This window comes from Taudactylus pleione, unplaced genomic scaffold, assembly GCF_031769625.1.
Source record: "Taudactylus pleione unplaced genomic scaffold, aTauple2 ptg003137l, whole genome shotgun sequence".
Classification (NCBI taxonomy): Eukaryota; Metazoa; Chordata; class Amphibia; order Anura; family Myobatrachidae; genus Taudactylus; species Taudactylus pleione.
Window position 1 is genome coordinate 4,737,666 of NW_028287496.1, and position 13,752 is coordinate 4,751,417.

Consider the following 13,752-nt stretch of genomic DNA (forward strand, 5'->3'; position numbering starts at 1 on the left):
TAGGAACACCACTACTTTTACTAAACAATTGACCCTTCAACAGTCCTTAGTGAGGAGGATGAAGTACGACAGCAGTCATCCTGAAGCAAAACGTATAACTGAGGCCTTGACTGCTATGTTGGTGTTAGACGTGCATCCGGTATCCGCCATTAGTGCAGTGGGATTTAGACAATTGATGGAGGTAGTGTGTCCCCGGTTCCAAATCCCGTCTCGATTCCACTAGGCAGGCGATACCGAGACTGTACAGAAACGTCAGAAAAAGTGTCCTCAGTGTCCTGAAAAATGCCGTTGTACAAGTGGAACAGGGCAGACTAAGGACTATATGACTGTGACAGCCCACTGGGTAGATGTATCACCTTACACAGCAACAGCAGCAGCGTCACCAGTCGCAGCATCTCAGAAACGCCAGCTCGTTCCAAGGCAGGCTACGCTGTGTATCACCGGTTTCAGTAAGAGGCACACCGCCGACAACCTCTTAGAGAAACTGAGGGAAATCATTGCCCAGTGGCTTACCCCACTTAGACTCTCCTGGGGATTTGTGATATCTGACAACGCCACCAATATTGTGCGGGCATTACATCTGGGCAAATTCCAGCACATCCCATGTTTTGCTCACACAATAAACTTGGTGGTGCAGAATTTTCTGAAAAGCGACAGGGGCATGCAGGAGACGCTTTGGGTGGCCCGAAAAATTTCTGGCCACTTTCGCCATTCAGCAACTGCGTGTCCCGAAGACTGGAGCGCCAGCAAACACTCTTGAACCTGCCCCGCCATCACCTGAAGCAAGAGGTTGTGACGCGGTGGAACTCAACCCTCTATATGCTTCAGAGGATGGAGGAGCAGCAAAAGGCCATTCAAGCCTATACATCCACCTATGACATAGGCAAAGGAGGGGGTATGCACCTGACTCAAGTGCAGTGGAGAATGATTTCCGTGTTGTGCAAGGTTCTCCAGCCCTTCGAACTTGCCACACGTGAAGTCAGTTCAGACACTGCCAGCTTGAGTCAGGTCATTCCCCTCATCAGGCTTTTGCAGAAGCAGCTGGAGAAAGTGAAGGAGGACCTAAGATGGAACGATTCCGCTCTGCATGTGGGACTTGTGGATGAAGCCCTTTGCCAGGATTCCAGGGTGGTCAATCTGTTGAAATCAGACCACTACATTTTGGCCACCATGCTCGATCCTAGGTTTAAAGCCTATGTGGTGTCTCTCGCTGAATTGATTGGTTTGTTAAAGTGTGCATGTCCTGTTTATACAACATAAGGGTGGGTGGGAGGGCCAAAGGACAATTCCATCTTGCACCTCTTTTTTTTCTTTGCATTATGTACAGTTTGGGGCCTAGTTTTTCAAACTGCCATCCTGTCTGCCACTGCAGTATCACTCCGAGATGGGTCACGTGTTTGTGCTGCCCACTCGTGTCGCTTAGTATAGTCATCCAGCTACCTCGGTGCAACCTTTTGGACATAAAAACACTATTGTGAGGTGTGAGGTGTTCAGAATAGACTGGAAATGAGTGGAAATTAAGGTTATTGAGGTTAATAATAGCATAGGAGCAGAAAAACCCACAAATTCTGTGATTTTAGCTGTTTTTATGCTTTTTTTCAAAAAAATACAGATCCAAAACACAAAACCCAGAACCCAAAACACGGAAGGGTGGTTTTGGCAAAACCAATCCAGATCCAAAACACGAAGAAAGATCCAGATCCAAAACCAAAACACAAAACACGAAAAGTGGCCAGTGCACACCTCTAATATATATATATATACTTGATAGAACCCCCACATTTGTTTCCCAGGAATCTGCACAGACCTAAATTTAGCCCTGGGTGAGGGTTGCACATTGACCAACCACTGTGGTGTTCATAGAGGGGAAAGGAAGAGGAGGAGGTGAGCTGCTGCTGTTACACTGTTGTGGGTGGGGGAGGGGGACACGCAGAGCCAGTGATGCTGCTATCAGGGATGGGGGGAGGGGCAGAGCTGCTTGGAGTATGTGCACTATGGATAGGACATAAAAAGACAACATTGAAAGTACTGTACCAATGTTTTTAACATTAATTACAAAACATAGGGCCTGATTCAGACCCACTCGCGAGCGGCTGTCCACTCGCAAGTGGGTCGATGTTCTGCACTGAGCATGCGCACGACGGAGGGAGCTCCGTCGTGCGCATGCGCCAGACGCGACGAGAGAAGGAAAGTCCTTCGCTCGTTGTGTCTGATCAAAGGGGGCATGCTGTCAATGTTGATTGACAGCACGGCCCCTTTGGTGGGCGTGCCGGGGGCGTGCCTCCCTGACTGGGGCATTCCCACGTGAACGCCTCCCATCAGAAGCCGGCCCACTGACATCACTAGTGATGTCAGTGGGAGAGATTTTGGCTCTGATAGAGCCAAAATCACTCCGGAGCTTGCGGTTGAAAACCTCAACCGCAGGCTCCGGCTCGCAGTTTCGATGGTCGCGATGGTCACGACCATCGCGGCCATCAAAATGCACGCTCGTATAGGCTGTGGGTGGTGACCCACAGCTTTACGAGCGTCCAGGAGGACGCTCCATTTTTATGGAGGGCGGCCCTCATTCGGAGCGTGCGCTCTGCTCAGTGCGTATGGCTCTGAATGAGGGCCATTGTTTAGACCTAAACATTGGTTCTGAAACCCGATGGTTAGCGCACATCTCCTATGGTGGTAGGACTGCGCATGTGCAGGAGGTGTACTGAGCATGTACAGCCCTCTGACTGCGAGTCCGCTTGCAGTGTCTCCCGGCCACAGCCTGATTGACAGGTTGCGGTGTTTTGGAGGTGGAGCGGGGATGTTCCCTGGCAGTGTTCCCGGAAACAGGGGCGTGTTGCCCCATTTTTCAAGGAGGGGCAAGGGCAGAGTCCATATGGGTGCACGCAGACTTTCTGGCCTCGCAAGCTGCCAGGACCCGGCCAGGCTGTGGGAAGTTTTAGCTCAGTGGCAGAGCTGAGATCATGCAAATGCAGAAAGGAGGTGTATGTGTGTATGTGTGTGTGTGTGTATGTGTGTGTGTGTGTGCGTGTATGTGTGTATGTGTGTGTGTGTGTGTGTGCGTGTATGTGTGTGTGTGTGTCTATGTGTGTGTGTGTGTGTCTATGTGTGTGTGTGTGTGTATGTATGTCTGTGTGTGTGTGTATGTCTGTGTGTGTGTGTGTCTGTGTGTGTGTATGTCTGTGTGTGTGTGTCTGTGTGTGTGTGTGTGTGTGTGTGTGTGTATGTCTGTGTGTGTGTATGTTTGTGTGTATGTATATATATGTGTGTGTGTATGTATATATATGTGTGTGTGTGTATGTATATATGTGTGTGTATGTATGTGTGTGTATGTATGTATGTGTGTGTGTGCGATACCTCCTTCTGCATTCGCATTTTAAATGAACAGAATTGCACAGTCTCTTGTGTGCGCTTATGTGCGGTTCTGCAATTCCATCCAGGCCCTTTGTGTCCTTATATTTACCTCAAAATGATGACAACAAAAGGAAACAATCAAAGGCTCTTATTTATTAACTAGTTTTATCACCAAAACGAGTGACAAATGTCACCGTGTATGATAAATGTTGCTCCAGCCAATCAGCTCCCAACTGTCACTTTTCTTGCAGTTGACACTTGGGAGCTGATTGGCTGAAGCACCATTTATCATACACAGTGACAGTTGGGAGCTGATTGGCTGAAGCACCATTTATCATACACAGTGACAGTTGGGAGCTGATTGGCTGGAGCACCATTTATCATACACAGTGACAGTTGGGAGCTGATTGGCTGGAGCACCATTTATCATACACAGTGACAGTTGGGAGCTGATTGGCTGGAGCACCATTTATCATACACAGTGACAGTTGGGAGCTGATTGGCTGGAACACCATTTATCATACACAGTGACAGTTGGGAGCTGATTGGCTGGAGCACCATTTATCATACACAGTGACAGTTGGGAGCTGATTGGCTGAAGCACCATTTATCATACACAGTGACAGTTGGGAGCTGATTGGCTGAAGCACCATTTATCATACACAGTGACAGTTGGGAGCTGATTGGCTGGAGCACCATTTATCATACACAGTGACAGTTGGGAGCTGATTGGCTGGAGCACCATTTATCATACACAGTGACATTTGGGAGCTGATTGGCTGGAGCACCATTTATCATACACAGTGACAGTTGGGAGCTGATTGGCTGAAGCACCATTTATCATACACAGTGACAGTTGGGAGCTGATTGGCTGGAGCACCATTTATCATACACAGTGAAATGTTTCACTCGTTCTGGTGATAAAACTCGTTAATAAATGAGACCCATAGTGTAGTATTTTAAAATTATTGTTGATCCACCCAATGTGAGGGATTATTTATATCTGAAAAATAGGTGTTGATAGAACAGTCCCGTCCACCTGATGTTCAAGGTACATACCTCTTGATATATTTAAAGCAAACACCTCTTATTACCCCTTCAGGTTTTAAGGTTACCTTATAATTTTCTTCACATAAAGAGGATTCAACAGCATACAGTAGATTTCAATAAAATCCTTTATTGCAACAGATGATTTCCAGATGATATTTCATGTACTAACATAAAAGTAAATAGAGGTACAGTACATACAGTGCATCCGGACAGTATTCACAGCGCGCCACTTTTTTCACATTTTGTTATGTTACAGCCTTATTCCAAAATGGAATAAATTAAATTTTCTCCTCAAAATTCTACACCCAATACCCCATAATGACAACGTGTAAAAAGTTTTTTTTGAGATTTGTTCAAATTTAATAAAAAAAAACCTAAAAAATCACATGTACATAAGTATCACAGCCTTTGCTCAATACTTTGTTGATGCACTTTTGACAGCAATTACAGCCTCAAGTCTTTTTGAATATGATGCCAAAAGCTTGGCACACCTATCTTTGGGCAGTTTCGCTCATTCCTCTTTGCAGCACCTCTCAAGTTCCATCAGGTTGGATGGGAAGCGTCGATGCACAGCCATTTTCAGATCTCTCCAGAGATGTTCAATCATATTCAAGTCTGGGCTCTGGCTGGGCCACTCAAGGACATTCACAGACTTATCCTGAAGCCACTCCTTTGATATCTTGGCTGTATGCTTAGGGTCGTTGTCCTGCTAAAAGATTAACCGTCGCCCCAGTCTGATGTCAAGAGTGCTCTGGAGCAGGTTTTCATCCAGGATGTCTCTGTACACTGCTGCATTCATTTTTCCCTCTATCCTGACTAGTCTCCCAGTTCCTGCCGCTGAAAAACATCCCCACAGCATGCCACCACCATGCTTCACTGTAGGGATGACATTGGCCTGGTGATGAGCGGTGCCTGGTTTCCTCCAAATAGAATGCCTGGCATTCTTGCCAAAGAGTTCAGTCTTTGTCTCTCATGGTCTGAGAGTTCTTCAGGTGCATTTTGACAAATTCCAGGCGGGCTGCCATGTGCTTTTTACTAAGAAGTGGCTTCCATCTGGCCACTCTACCATACAGGTCTGATTGGTGGATTGCTGCAGAGATGGTTGTTCTTCTGGAAGGTTCTTGTCTCTCCACAGAGGAATGCTGTAGCTTTGACAGAGTGACCATCGGGTTCTTGGTCACCTCCCTGACTATGGCCCATCTCCCCCGATCGCTCAGTTTAGATGGACGGCCAACGCTAGGAAGAGTCCTGGTGGTTCCGAACTTCCATTTACGGATGATGGAGGCCACTGTGCTCATTGGGGCCTTCTAAGCAGCAGATATTTTTCTGTACCCTTCACCAGATTTGTGCCTTGAGACAATCCTGTCTCGGAGGTCTACAGACAATTCCTTGGACTTCATGCTTGTTTGGTGCTCTGATATGCACTGTCAAGTGTGGGACCTTATATAGACAGGTGTATGCCTTTCAAAATCATGTCCAATCAAATGAATTTACCACAGGTGGACTCCAATTAAGCTGTAGGAACATCTCAAGGATGATCAGTGGAAAGAGGATGCACGTGAGCTCAATTTTGAGCTTCATGACAAAGGCCGTGAATACTTATGTACAGTCAGGTCCATAAATATTGGGACATTGACAGAATTTTCAATTTTTGGCCTCTATTCACCACCACAATGGATTTGAAATGAAACAAACAAGATGTGCTTTAACTGCAGACTTTCAGATTTAATTTGAGGGTAATTACATCCAAATCGGGTGAACGGTGTAGGAATTACAACGGTTTCAATATGTGCCTCCCACTTTTTAAGGGGCCAAAAGTAATGGGACTATCAACTCAAAAGCTATTTCATGGACAGGTGTGGGCTATTCCCTCGTTATTTCATTATCAATTAAGCAGGTAAAAGGTCTGGAGTTGATTCTAGGTGTGACATTTGCATTTGGAATCAGTTGCTGTTGACTCTCAATATGACATCCAAAGAGCTGTCACTATCAGTGAAGCAAGCCATCATTAGGCTGAAAAATCAAAACAAACCCATCAGAGAGATAGCAAAAACATTAGGTGTGGCCAAGTCAACTGTTTGGAACATTCTTAAAAAGAAAGAACGCACCGGAGAGCTCACCAACACCAAAAAACCCAGAAGACCACGGAAAACAACTGTGGTGGATGACAGAAGAATTATTTCCCTGGTGAAGAAAAACCCCTTCACAACAGTTGGCCAAATCAAGAACACTCTCCAGGAGGTAGATGTATATGTGTCAAAGTCAACAATCAAGAGAAGACTTCACAAGAGTGAATATAGAGGGTTTACCACAAGATGCAAACCATTGGTAAGCCACAAAAACAGGAAGACCAGATTAGAGTTTGCCAAATAACATCTAAAAAAGCCATTACAGTTCTGGAACAACATCCTATGGACAGATGAGACAAAGATCAACTTGTACCAGAATGATGGGAAGAGAAGAGTATGGAGAAGGAAAGGAACTGCTCATGATCCAAAACATACCACCTCATCATTGAAGCATGGTGGTGGTAGTGTCATGGTGTGGGCATGTATGGCTGCCAATGGAACTTGTTCCCTTATATTTATTGATGATGTGACTGCTGACAAAAGCAGCAGAATGAATTCTGAAGTGTTTTGGGCAATATTATATGCTCATATTCAGTCAAATACTTCAGAACTCATTGGACTGTGCTTCACAGTGCAGATTGACAATGATCCAAAGCATACTGCAAAATCAACCAAAGAGTTTTTTAAGGCTAAAAAATGGAATTTTATACAGTGGCCAAGTCAATCCTGGCAGAGCATCACTAGGGATGATGATGTCTATGCGTTCCAGACTTCAGGCTGTAATTGGCTGCAAAGGATTTGCAACAAAGTATTAAAAAGTGAAAGTTTAGATTTAGGATTGTTTAGCTTGTCCCATTACTTTTGGCCCCTTAAAAAGTGAGAGGCACATATAGAAACCATTGTAATTCCTACACCGTTCACCTGATTTGGATGTAATTACCCTCAAATTAAATCTGAAAGTCTGCAGGTAAAGCACATCTTGTTTGATTCATTTCAAAGCCATTGTGGTGGTGAATAGAGGCCAAAATATGAAAATTCTGTCAATGTCCCAATATTTATGGACCTGACTGTATATGTGATATCTTAGTGGAGTTTTTTTAATTAAATTTGCAAAAATCTCAAAAAAACTTTTTACACGTTGTCATTATGGGGTATTGTGTGTAGAATTTTGAGGACAAAAATGAATTTATTCCATTTTGAAGTAAGGCTGTAACATAACAAAATGTGGAAAAAGTGATGCGCTGTGAATACTTTCCGGATGCACTGTAGCATAATACTGCTTCAAACAGCTATTTTATTAAAAATATTACAGATAAAAAACAGAACCTCTATATATAATAACAAGTCCTGAAAATAAAAAAACATTAAGACTTGTTTGAATGAGGATGCCTACCATCCCACTGCCAGGGTCCACCCCCGCTCCGCCTCCAAAACACCACAGCCTGTCAATCAGGCTGCAGCTGGGAGACACTGCAAGCGGACAGAGCCAGAGGGCTGCACATGCGCAGTTCTCCCACCATCGGAGATGTGACCTAGCCATTGGGTTACCGTATACCTCTGAATCAGGCCCAAAGAGCGCCATTCCAAGGGAGTGATATACAGTATGTGGGACTATACATACTGTGAGCCCTCATAAATTAAATATAAAATAAGTATGATTTCAGAAGTTTATTGGTGTTTTATATGTTTAAGCACCTACAGGTCTATTAAAAAATAGAAAAATTGGTTAACATCGATGTTCCAGAACCAATGTTTAGGTCTAAACAATGTTTTGTAATCAACATTAAAAACTTTACAGTACTTTCAATGTTGTCTTTTTATGTCCTATTCTTAGTGCACACACTCCAAGCAGTTCTCCCCCTCCCCCTATCCCTGATAACAGCATCACTGGCTCTGTGTGCCCCCCTCCCCCACCCATAGTAGTGTAATGGCGCATACACACGTAGCGATCTGCCAGCAATACAATATCGCTGGCAGATCATACTGCACACTCCCTGGTGTATATAGATCATCCAACACACCAATAACTGGCCAGCAACTATAGCGACCCGCGATCAGCAGGTTGTGCAGCATGCAGGGACGATGGGCGATATCGCTATCATCCATACGTGCCTGCACATTGCTGGTTGAAGGTAAGTTGGTAGGGTACATTAAAAAAGGATGATTTGATAGATAATGGTAACGATAACGATATCATTTAAATCATCCTTTTAAATTGCTACGTGTATGCACCTTTACAGCAGCAGCTCTCCTCCTCCTTGCCCCTCTATGAACAGAGCAGCGGTGGCTCTGTGTGCCCCCCTCACCCATAGACAACACTGGCACTGCTGACATTTCCAGTACCAGTCACTGAGGACACTGCAGCACTGCCATCCCATGTACTGCAGACACCGTCAGCAACCCCGCACTGCCGACACAGCCAGCAAACCTGCACTGAAGATACTGCTGGCACCCCCACCCTACCGACACTGCCATTCCATATACCAAGGACACCGTCAGCAACCCCTGCACTGCCGACAGAGCCAGCAAACCTGCAATGAAGATACTGCTGGCACCCCCACACTACCAACACTGCCATTCCATGTACCGAGGACACCGTCAGCAACCCTTGCACTGCCGGCACAGCCAGAAAACCTGCACTGAAGATACTGATGACACCCCCACACTACCGACACTGCCATTCCATGTATCGTGGACACCGTCAGCAACCCCTGCACTGCCGACACAGCCAGAAAACCTGCACTGAAGACACCGCTGGCACCCTGCAATGCCAACACTGCCAGTACCCTTTACTGAGGACACTGCCAGCACTACAGCACTGCCATCCCATGTACTGCAGACACCGTCAGCAACCCCCGCACTGCCAACACTGCCGGTACCCGTCACTGAGGACACTGCCAGCACTGCAGCACTGCCATCCTATGTACTAAGGACACAGCCAGCAAACCTGCACTGAAGATACTGCTGGCACCCCCACACTACCAACACCTCTATTACCTGTCACTGAGGACACTGCCAGCACTGCAGCACTGCCATTCCATGTATCGAGGATACCGTCAGCAACCCCTGCTCTGCCGACACAGCCACACTACTGTTACCACCCTCAGCTATAGCGAGCATCCATGATAATGGTCGTGATTGTCAAGACCATCGCGACCATCGGGCTTGCGACGAGACCCTTGCGGTAGGGTCTCACTGCCGCAAGCCCTGGAGTGATTTTGGCTCTATCAGAGCCAAAATCACTCCCGCTGACATCACTAGTGATGTCAGTAGGGCCGGACTTAGACGGCAGGCGTTCCCATGGGAACACCTCCGTCTGGCAGCCACGCCCCTGGCACGCCCATCAAAGGGGGCGTGCTGTCAGTCACCATTGACAGCACGCCCCCTTTGGTGCGAGACCCATAACGACGGCTTAGCCATCGTTATTCGGGTCTCGCGCATGCGCACGACAGAGCTCCCTCCGTCATGCGCATGCGCAATTCGGCACCAATGACCGGCTTGCGAGCGTCCTGCGCACACAAGTGGGTCTGAATCAGCCCCACAATGGGTGACACTAACATGTGGCAGTTCATCTTCCAATTTCTAACACAGATACAGTGTGTTATACAGTGTGGGTTGGATACACCAATAGTGCACATACTGTGACAGCAGTGTTGGCATAGCAGGGTTGCTGAAAGTGTCCTCAGTACAGGGAATGGCAGTGCATTGGTGTTGGCAGTGTCCTCAGTGAAGGGTACTGACGATGTCGGCAGTGCCAGTGGTGTCTTTAGTGCAGGTTTACTGGCTGCATCGGCATTGTAGGGGTTGCTGATGGTTTCCTCAGCATGTGGTTTGGCCATGCTGCGGTGCTGACAGTGTCCTCAGTGTAGGGTACCAGCGATGTTGGCAGTGCAGGGGTGCCAGTAGTGTCCTCAGTGTAGATTTGCTGGCTGTGTCAGCACTGCAGGGGTTGCAGGCAATGTCCTCAGTACATGGATTGGCAGTGCTGCGGTGTTGACAGTGTCCTCAGTGTAAGGTACCAGCGATGTTGGCAGTGTGAGGGTGCCAGCAGTGTCCTCAGTGCAGGTTTGCTGACTATGTTGGCAGTACAAGGGTATTCTTAATGCAGGGTGCTGGCGATGTCGGCAGAGTGGGGGTGCCAGTAGTGTCCTCAGTGTAGATTTGCTGGCTGTGTCGGCAGTGTGGGGGTTGTAGGCGATGTCCTCAGTACATGGAATGGCAGTGTTGTAGTGCTGGCAGTCTCCTTAGTGAAGGGTACCGGCGATGTCAGCAGTGCAAGGGTGCCAGCAGTGTCCTCAGTGCAGGTTTGCTGACTATGTTGGCAGTACAGAGGTGTTCTTAATGCAGGGTGCCGGTGATGTCGGCAGAGCAGGGGTGCCAGTAGTGTCCTCAGTGCAGATTTGCTGGCTGTGTCGGCAGTGCGTGGGTTACAGGCGATGTCCTCAGTACATGAAATGGCAGTGCTGTGGTGCTGGCAGTGTCCTTAGTGAAGGGTACCGGCGATGTTGGCAGTGCAAGGGTGCCAGCAGTGTCCTCAGTGCAGGTTTGATGACTGTGTTGGCAGTGTAGGGGTGTTCTCAATGCAGGGTAATGGCAATTTCAGCAGTGCAGGGGAGCCAGCGGTGTCCTCAGTGCATGAGTGCTGACAGTGTTGGCAGTGCAGGGGTGCTGGTGGTGTCCACAGTGTCGGCAGTGTGGGGGTCGCTGACTGTGTCCTCAGTGCGTGTCAGCAGGAGTGTCGGCAGTGGTGGTGTCAGCAGCGGGGGATGCTGCCAGTGGGGTGCCGGCAGTGTTGGCAGCAGGGGTGCAGGCGGTGTAGGGCAGTGGGGGATGGTGGGCACCATCTTCTTTTGCTTCCTGTGTGCATATTAAATGGGCTTCACGCTGATTGGCTGAGAGCAGTGACAGAAGGCTCTCTCAGCCAATCAACGTTAAGCCCGCTCAATACAAAATTTCGTGACCCCACAACCTCGTGACCCAAGAGTGGGATCGCGAGGTTTTGCCTCGGGTTAGGGATTTGGGGCAGGCAGAGAGATCTGAGCACCCTTTATGGGTCGGCGCCCTTGTTTGACCGCACTGGTCGAACATCCCAAGAGTTGGCTCTGATTAGGGGGTCCTTAGCTCCCCAGGGATTCCTGGCCTGGGCTGATTAGCGGTCAGGTTTAATGCTTTGACTGGGGGGCCCAGTGAAAGGGCTCCCCTGGCTGTGGCATTAGCCCCCTCACTAGAAAAAGTCTGGTGCTGGTTCTGAATTTTACAGGGGGACCCTACTCATTTTTCCCCCTGTATTTCCAAAATCAGAGCAGTGCCCAGTGCTAGTTGTGCACTGTCCCTATGTCATTTGTCCCCTGTATTTAATCAAAACCAGCACTGGGTCACTAAAAGCTCAGGGCTCTTCTGTGGAGGGGGGCATGCCATTTTTTATTTATTTGTTTTCACAGGTTTTTTGTTTTTTTTACCACAGCAACACAGACGAGTCTCTCTGATCCCTTCTATGCTCTGTGTCATTGATATACATAGCCACACAGAGGGGTCTCTCTGATCCCGTCTATGCTCTGTGTCATTGATATACATAGCCGCACAGAGGGGTCTCTCTGATCCCATCTATGGTCTGTATCATTGATATACATAGCCGCACAGAGGGGTCTCACTGATCCCTTCTATGCTCTGTGTCATTGATATACATAGCCGCACAGAGGGGTCTCTCTGATCCCTTCTATGCTCTGTGTCATTGATATACATAGCCGCACAGAGGGGTCTCTCTGAACCCGTCTATGCTCTGTGTCATTGATATACATAGCCGCACAGAGGGGTCTCTCTGATCCCGTCTATGCTCTGTGTCATTGATATACATAGCCGCACAGAGGGGTCTCTCTGATCCCGTCTATGCTCTGTGTCATTGATATACATAGCCGCACAGAGGGGTCTCTCTGATCCCGTCTATGCTCTGTGTCATTGATATACATAGCCGCACAGAGGGGTCTCTCTGATCCCGTCTATGCTCTGTGTCATTGATATACATAGCCGCACAGAGGGGTCTCTCTGATCCCGTCTATGCTCTGTGTCATTGATATACATAGCCGCACAGAGGGGTCTCTCTGATCCCATCTGTACTTCTGTGTCAATGTACAATAGTGTGTCATGAAAATGTGGTTTGTTGTCTGTATGTGGGAAATGTGCAGCTTTTACAAAATGAATTCCTCCCCGCTCCTCTCTGTGTTGAGAAAAGCAAAGGGTTTACCTGGAGAAGGACATAAACATATAGTATATTACTGATGGTCAGTTTTTGAATTATACTAAATATATATTGAATCATAAAAATTTATTTTTGGAGAAAAAAATAGGTTTACACTGAGATTCAAACCCTAATTTCTTGGTGTGATGTGCAGTCACCTTATCACTACACTATAACCCCTACAGGCAAATACTGAAGTCTTTTACCTCTTACATAGTGAAAATGAAATGAAACTGATAGATCCAGCTAGAAATATAGCAATAGTGTTTTTTTTAGTATATGAAATATGGTGCTATAATTCCAAGTGCTATTTTCTATTCTGTAGGGCTTTTTACTGTATATGTAGCCAAAGTATGCAGGAGATTCTGTAAGCCTGTCTGGCACTGCAATGGGAAGCAGCTCACTGTATTGGATCTTCCTCTCCAGCTTTCTACTTTTCTAAAAATGCCACCTGCTGTCTGAAAAGTGGTACTACACTATATTTCAGCCTCCTTACACATTTCCCGACATGTATATCTTGGCAGGGCTGGTTATCTGATGCCATGAATGGCAGGCCATGGCTCAATTTTCACAAAGGTGTATATGGACACATCTGCACCTGCTGGTGTTGGACATGTAACCCAGTTGGGATGCCAAGTTCGGGATTCTGACCACTGGGATTCTGAGTGGCGGCATCCTGTACCAAACTGCCTGAGGCAGAGTGTAAAACACATGCAGTGTGTAATATAGAACGGATCTTAGTACAGTATATGGGTGCAATGCTCATACAATAGATATTAGAATAGATTACTGATTAGCATTACACCAACAATAGTAGCTAATCCAAAGACCTAACTTTCCGAGCAGCTTCCATCTACAGAGGAAAAGCAGAGGTCAGGGAACGCAGCAGGTATACAGGCAAAGATGTGCCCCCAATGGAAAGAGAATGGCAGCAGTCCATTGTGAATGGTGCCCCCGTCATTTATGTGCTGCTACGCTGGGACCGTCCGCTGGTCTATTGATATTTCAAAAGATATAAAGGTGACCACCCATGTGGCCCTGCCAGCA